The sequence below is a fragment of the Bidens hawaiensis genome, unplaced genomic scaffold (assembly GCF_021521415.1).
Source record: "Bidens hawaiensis isolate Kalapana, Puna unplaced genomic scaffold, B.hawaiensis_p1.1 tig00010441_1, whole genome shotgun sequence".
Lineage (NCBI taxonomy): Eukaryota > Viridiplantae > Streptophyta > Magnoliopsida > Asterales > Asteraceae > Bidens > Bidens hawaiensis.
The window spans coordinates 29,566-36,752 of record NW_027504986.1 but is presented as its reverse complement, the minus strand read 5'-3'; the positions used below and the strand labels follow the sequence as shown (position 1 = coordinate 36,752).

General features: G+C 33.4%; 1 pseudogene across 1 annotated transcript; it reads right to left on the bottom strand.

The window, feature by feature from the left end:
- Nucleotides 1–407: 407 nt before the first annotated feature.
- LOC143609710 (uncharacterized) lies at nt 408–5,843 on the bottom strand (annotated as a pseudogene). The gene is made up of 2 exons (XR_013149466.1): nt 5,755–5,843; nt 408–1,842 (listed from the first exon to the last, which is right to left on the bottom strand). The product of XR_013149466.1 is annotated as an uncharacterized LOC143609710 (transcript).
- Between the last annotated feature and the right edge of the window lie 1,344 nt (nt 5,844–7,187).

The window sequence follows — 7,187 nt, the reverse complement described above, 5'->3', positions numbered from 1 at the left end:
ACCTATTCATTTAATTAAATGTGAAGCGGGATAAAATTTTGTTTTAGAAAGTACAATTCTAAATTTCTTAGAAAAGGATCTTCGATTTTTCATTCGCTTTAAGCCATCAAAATCGTCGGGTCAACCCTGTCCACAATCTTAAATATGGTCTCTGGATAGTGATCACATAAGTGTTAAGTGTCTGACTGTCTGTCACGTTCACAATTATTAAATTAACGTATCTGGGTAAGCAATGCATTTTCAAATTGTTTAATGAGTGAACTAAAATACTGAAAAAATGATTAAAAACAAGAACCATGCATATCCTTCACATAAAAGCAGCTTACATATTCAAATTAATTTTACAAATAAGCATAGGCGACCCAACATCTCCGAATTCATATTTTAGACTCCAATACAATCCAACCACTTATTTTACAAAACAACCCATCCGTTTATTTTTGCTTCGAATATAACACATACTTCCTATGATATATTATTATTAGACAAGGATAGTGAACTTCATTTTGAAGATGATACCTTAAGGTAATCCTCATAAATTGATATGTTTGGCCTTGGTTCAAATTGTTGATCAGATGTCTTCTTTCCTTTTATATATGCATTGTTATCATAGACTGAGATATTTGGCCTTGGTTCAAATTCTTCTTCAGATGTCTTTTTACCTTTTATGCTTGTATGTTTATCATAAATAGATACGTTTGGCCTCGGCTCAAACTCTTCATCAGCGTTCTGCATAGCTTTTAAACCTGTATCATTGTCATACAATGAAATGTTTGGCCTTGGCTCAAACTCTTCAACATTCTTTTTACCTTTTAAACCAACATCATTGTCATACACTGAAATGTTTGGCCTTGCTTCAAACTCTTCATCAACATTCTTTTTACCTTTTAAACCTGTACCATTATCATAAATTGATATGTTTGGCCTTGGATTGAACTCCTCATCAGCATTCTTCTTACCTTTTAAACTTGCATCATTGTCATACACTGAAACGTTTGGCCTTGGCTCGAACTCTTCATCAACATTCTTTTTACCTTTTAAACCAACATCATTGTCATACACTGAAATGTTTGGCCTTGGCTCAAACTCTTCATCAACATTCTTTTTACCTTTTAAACCTGTACCATTATCATAAACTGATTTGTTTGGCCTTGGATTGAACTCCCCATCAACATTCTTCTTACCTTTTATGCCTGCATCATTGTCATACACTGAAATGTTTGGCCTTGCCTCGAACTCTTCATCAACATTCTTTTAACCTTTTAAACCAACATCATTGTCATACATTGAAATGTTTGGCCTTGGCTCAAACTCTTCATCTACATTCTTTTTGCCTTTTAAACCTGTAGCGTTATCATAAACTGATATGTTTGGCCTTGGCTCAAACTCTTCATCAACGTTCCTCTTACCTTTTAATGTTGCATCATTGTGATACACTGAAACATTTGGCCTCGGCTCAAACTCTTCATTAGCGTTCTTCTCACCTTTTAAAGTTGAATCATTGTCATACACTGAAACGTTTGGTCTCGGCTCAAACTCTTCATCTATATTCTTTTTAGTTTTTAAACTTGTATCCTTATCATAAACTGATATGTTTGGCCTTGGCTCAAACTCTTCATTAATGTTCTTTTTACCTTTTAGACCCGAATCATTATAATAAACTGAGATATTTGGTCTTGGTTTAAGTCCATTATGGACTGATGCTTTGTGGTCTCTGGCCTTTAACAACGTGTGGCAATGAATATTCTTTGAGGCCAAAGGTGACACCGAAGTACCCCTTCGAACTAATGAGTCTCGCCAATATTCTTCAGGGTGAGGTTTAGCATCAATACTGATAGAAGCCTGTTCATACAAGATATCAAAAGGAAATAGTAGTTAATTTTCCAAGAATAATATATGTAACAAAGAGAATCATTATAGCATCGGGGAGATCAACAAACAAAATAATCAGGACTTTTGTGTTTATCGTATTTAATTAAATCTTATCTTAATCTTTAATATATATAAATGAAACATCCTTATTTTCTCTCAAACTATAAGATTGTTTTATTTGTAAATGGTGGCTTCTTATTCATTTGACCCGAGTTCACAGACATGGGTCTCACTAAACCCAGATAACATTTAAACGAGTTATAACATCTCATTATTTTAAAAATCTCACCAAATATTTGATATAAAATTATATAAAATAAGGATATACTAAAAACTATTATCCGATTTTTTTTTAAAAAAAGATATTATTTATAATTATGAAATAATTTTATAGTAAAAAAATAATCGGGCCACGGGTTTCATCAAACCTAGATAGCTTTTAAACGCGTTATAAATCTCATTTATTTGTGAAACTCTTTCATAGTCAAACTCTAAGTATATTATTAATTTCCTTACAATAAATAAAATTAAAGTACAAAAAATATATAAATATTATAAACATAAAATGTAAAACAAACCCCGTAATCACACCCTAATTTAATGACTTAATATGGATTTAGTTACATTTGCGATTCTTTTTTCTTTTAAGTTTAACTTAAATGAAAAGTTTCACAAAATAATATCCAAATTATAACAAATAAACATAAACGAATAAATATAAAAATTAAGTTAGATAATTCATTCAACGTTTCATTAAAAAATGAACATACCCAACATAAATTAATCAAAATATGTTCAAGTATATTATTAACTTCTTATAATAAATAAACTAAAATCCAAAAAAATACATTCACAATATTAAAAACAAAATTTTAAACAACCTCCGTAATACGGAGATACAAACTAGTACATAATATTTAAGTGTTCGGCTTGTACTAATATTGCCTTGTCAACCCATTTGAAACTATAATAAAATAATAGGGTGATGTTATTGTACAATAATTGTTTAGCATACGATAGGTACGCGGGACGCTCAAATGGAAAAACAAAAACGCTCAATGGCAAAAAAAATTCTAAAATGCTCAACCAAAACGCTCAAAAACCGTTTTCGTGAAAAAAAGTAAAAAATTGATCGATTAACGATCTAAAACGGTTTTTTTCCGTGAACCAATAATTAATTGGATATGTATTGTCAATTATGAGATGTTGGGATGTGATATCATGGATCGATTTCGTGAACATATGGTATTCTCGTACTTACTGTACGTTAAGGTATTATTGTATTCTATTTTTCTCTAAAGTAATAAATGAATCCCTTAACATGTTTGCAACCACGTCACAACCCACGATTCCACCAAGTCTTGTCCTATCTATTTACAATTACGACATCTTAAAACCTACTTGATTCATTAAGATTGATTTACACGGGGCACACTCGGGTTAAACAGTTTTAATGCCTTCATGATCAGTTCGCATTAATAATTATATGAGTGTATTAGGCATTAGCGCTCGTTAACTTGTTAAGCCATACCCGCGAATTGTATCATTGACCCCAATAATAGCCACATATAATAATGTTACTATCATAAATTTAGTAATAGATAAGGAATATACACACATATTTTTTACCCATGTTATTTTGGGAATTGTAAGAAATTATCGGTATGTACATTTTTCTTTAAACATGACAAAAAGGTAATACATAACAACCTCCCCCCACCCCCCAGTTGCAAGTGTTCTATATGATTCTTAAAGTTTTCCACGTGATATTTATTATGAAAAGACATGGTTCCCTAAGGCCGAGGGGTGCGGAGCGCTAGGAGGGGCGCGAGAAGGCGTTCGATAGCGCCCCGGGGCGCGAGAGCCACACCACCGGGGCGCGAGTGGGGCGCGAGAGGGGCGCGAGAGCGGAAAACGAGGCAGGCGCAAGGGAGGTAGCGCTCGTTATGGGCTGTGGGAAAAGGAAAGAGCCGTTGGGAGGCTTAAATAATTAATAAAAAAATATTTTTTTTTTTAATAAAATCATCTATATATATCACAATACATATCAAACACCAACCATTCTCACATATCAAACTCCAACCATTCTCACATACTACAACCAAAACCAATATCACATACCACACACAAAACCCAAAATCACCCTATCTTCGAAACCTTTAAAAATAATGTCGTCGTACTCGTCTGATTCCGACTCCTCAGAAGAGGATGATTTGCTTCTTCAAGTAGGGGGAGTTTTGACCGCAGCCGTGGTCAATCTCTTGCAAAATCAAGCCCATCAACCCCGACTCCCGAGGGTTAGAGCACCACCTCGTGATCGTGATCGATCGGGTGCTAACGAAACTTTGATGAGGCATTATTTTAGCCCTCAACCGGTATACGCGGAGTCGGATTTTCGAACTCGTTTTCGAATGAGCAGGCAATTGTTCACGCGTATAGCGAGTGATTTAGAGGCACGGTATCCCTTTTTAAATAATTGTTCAAAAAAATGTGTGTTTTTTTAAATAATTTATTGTTTTTTTAATAATACGTTTTTTTAATACATTTATAAAAAAATAAAAAAATAAACCGCTCGCGCCCCCTCTCGCGCCCCTCCACACCATGCCCCGGGGCGCTATCACCACTACCAACACCCATCTTATCAAGCTTCTCTCTCTGCCACACGTCACAATATTATTGGATGGCGCCCCCACTCGCGCCCCCTCTCGCGCCCCCCACACCCCTCAGCCTAATCCTACACTTTTTTAAAATTCCCCATTGAACTCTCCCATAAATAAATAAATAGATAAGTATATGTGTGTATATATATATATAATATATAAACGAAAACATAAAAATCATACGTGTCGCGATGTGGTCGCTTCCCCTTTTTTGGAGTCACCAGATTTGCTTGATTTTTAAATGGAGGCTTTTCATGCATTTGACCCGAATTCACGGGTATGAGTCTTATCAAACCCAGATATTTCTTAAACGGGTTATAACATCTCATTAAATTAAAAACTAATCTTACCAAATATTTGATACAAAAATCTTATAAAGTAGGGATATACTAAAAATTAATATATGACATATTTAAAAAAAGATATATATTATATTTAATGAAAACACCAATTTTATAGTAAAAAAAATAAACGGGTCTTGGGTCTCATTAAACTCATATAACTTTTAAACCGGGTTATAACATCTCATTTATTTGTGAAACAATTTAATATCAAACCATAAGTATATTATTAACTTTCATACAATAAAAAAATAAAAATATAAAAAACAGATAAATATTAAAAACAAATAATACAAAAACAACCACCGTAATACGGGGGATAAAAACTAGAGTGTATATATATATATATATAAACGACAGCTTTAAAAGCTATCTTGTTGTTTCCTACTTTTTCTCAAGTCTCAAGCCACTAGGTTGATTTATTTGTAAATATAGGCTTATTATCCATTTGACCCGAATTCATGGTCATGTATCTCACCAAACCCAGATATTCCTTAAATGAGTTATAACATCTTATTAAGTTAAAAATTAATATCACCAAATATTTAATACGAAAATCCTATAAAATAAGGATATACTAAAAACTAATATCCGATTAAAAAAATATTATTTATTATCAAGAAACAACATTATGATATAAAAAGTAAGCGGGTCATGGGTTTCATAAAACCCATATAACTTTTAAACAGATTATAAAATCTCATTTATTTGTGAAACCCTTTAATTATTATAACCTAACTATACTATTAACTTCCTTACAATAAATAAAATTAAAATCCAAAAAAAATATATAAATATTAAAAACGAAAAATGTAAAACAACCTCTAATAATACAAAATATAAAAGTTAGTATTTATATATATATATATATGCTAGATTACCAGTATGAGTGAAAGGAGAACCAAGAAAGCAAGTGATGAATCCATTTGTCAAGTACAAATGCCTTTAGATCTTTTTGCATATGAATGGATGTAGTAGGACGTTGGTTCTATTTATAGTGGTTTAAGATGCATATGCTTATTATTAATAAACCGAAGAAGCAAAATTAGTAATTTTAAATAAACATAAATACAAAAATCAAATTTGGATATGATTTTCTTTCAATTTTAAAGTTATCATATATTTATGCTATCAACACATTATTGTTCTGCGCTATATTTTATGCTCTATAATTAGAAAATGGTTGATGAAAGCTTTGTTGCTTTTTTTAAACAAATTTTTTCCAGCTAAGATCTCTCTAACTTTACATTTATAAGGATTTTATATCACTATATCACTTTTGTATAGGTAAACACCATATTTCTGGACTTGTAGGTGTTCGATTTTTGTTTGCCTCGTTCATCTTTCGTCGTATCATATCATTAGTTCCTTTCATCAAGGTCAAGCCATGTCCACTCTCCATAAGTTCTCTTATTTCACCTGTCTTTATTCACAACGGCCCACTTCCACCATTCTAAGTTGCGTACACAAGTTGGATGAACAATCTACCTAACCTATTAGACCCATCGCTATGGGGCGCTAAAAGGGGGGATGGTCGGCGCCGTTGGGCACTCAACACCACCAACGGGCGCCCTTGGTGGTGGGGCGCTGTGTAGCCCATCGTTGGAACGGACGGCGCGGTTAGGATGTGGAGGTGGGCCCCCCTCTCTCACACACACATACATACATACATACAAACATATATATATATATATAATCGTTTTTGGGGCATTAAACCATAGCGAGACATTATTGATTGGGACTTCGATGCCCTCTGGTGCCTACGTGACGCTGACATGACACTTAGAGGGGCTTCAAAGCCCCCACCATAGAGGATGATCTTAAAACAAACTTATGCGGACACATGGCATCATATGAGTTTGTTCACATAGGATTGCACTTGTACAATTACCTTTCCTATTTTATCCACCTTATTATTAATTAAATAAAATCAAAACTCGCACATTACTAGAAACATACGGACCATTTGATGTTATTTGACTCGTGTTATGTCCATATATATTTTGTTTGTTACGGTTTTATAAAAAGTTCGTACAACTTGAGTGCATAGAACTATCAGACGTATTTTAAATGCGAAGGTTGATGACACTGGTGAATGGATGGCATAAATGGAAATCCAGACGGTTGTTTTCTTTATGGTCATGAGTGAGGGTTGTTTGAAGAGCAAAGCAAAGGGGTTACATGTGGCATAGATGGAGGTCCAAATTAGATTTCAATGAAAAGCTTGTAGTGATGTCCAAATTAGATTTTCGATGAAAAGGTTGTAGTGATGTTGATGTCTAAAGGTGTTCTTGGTCCCTTGATTACGGTGTTA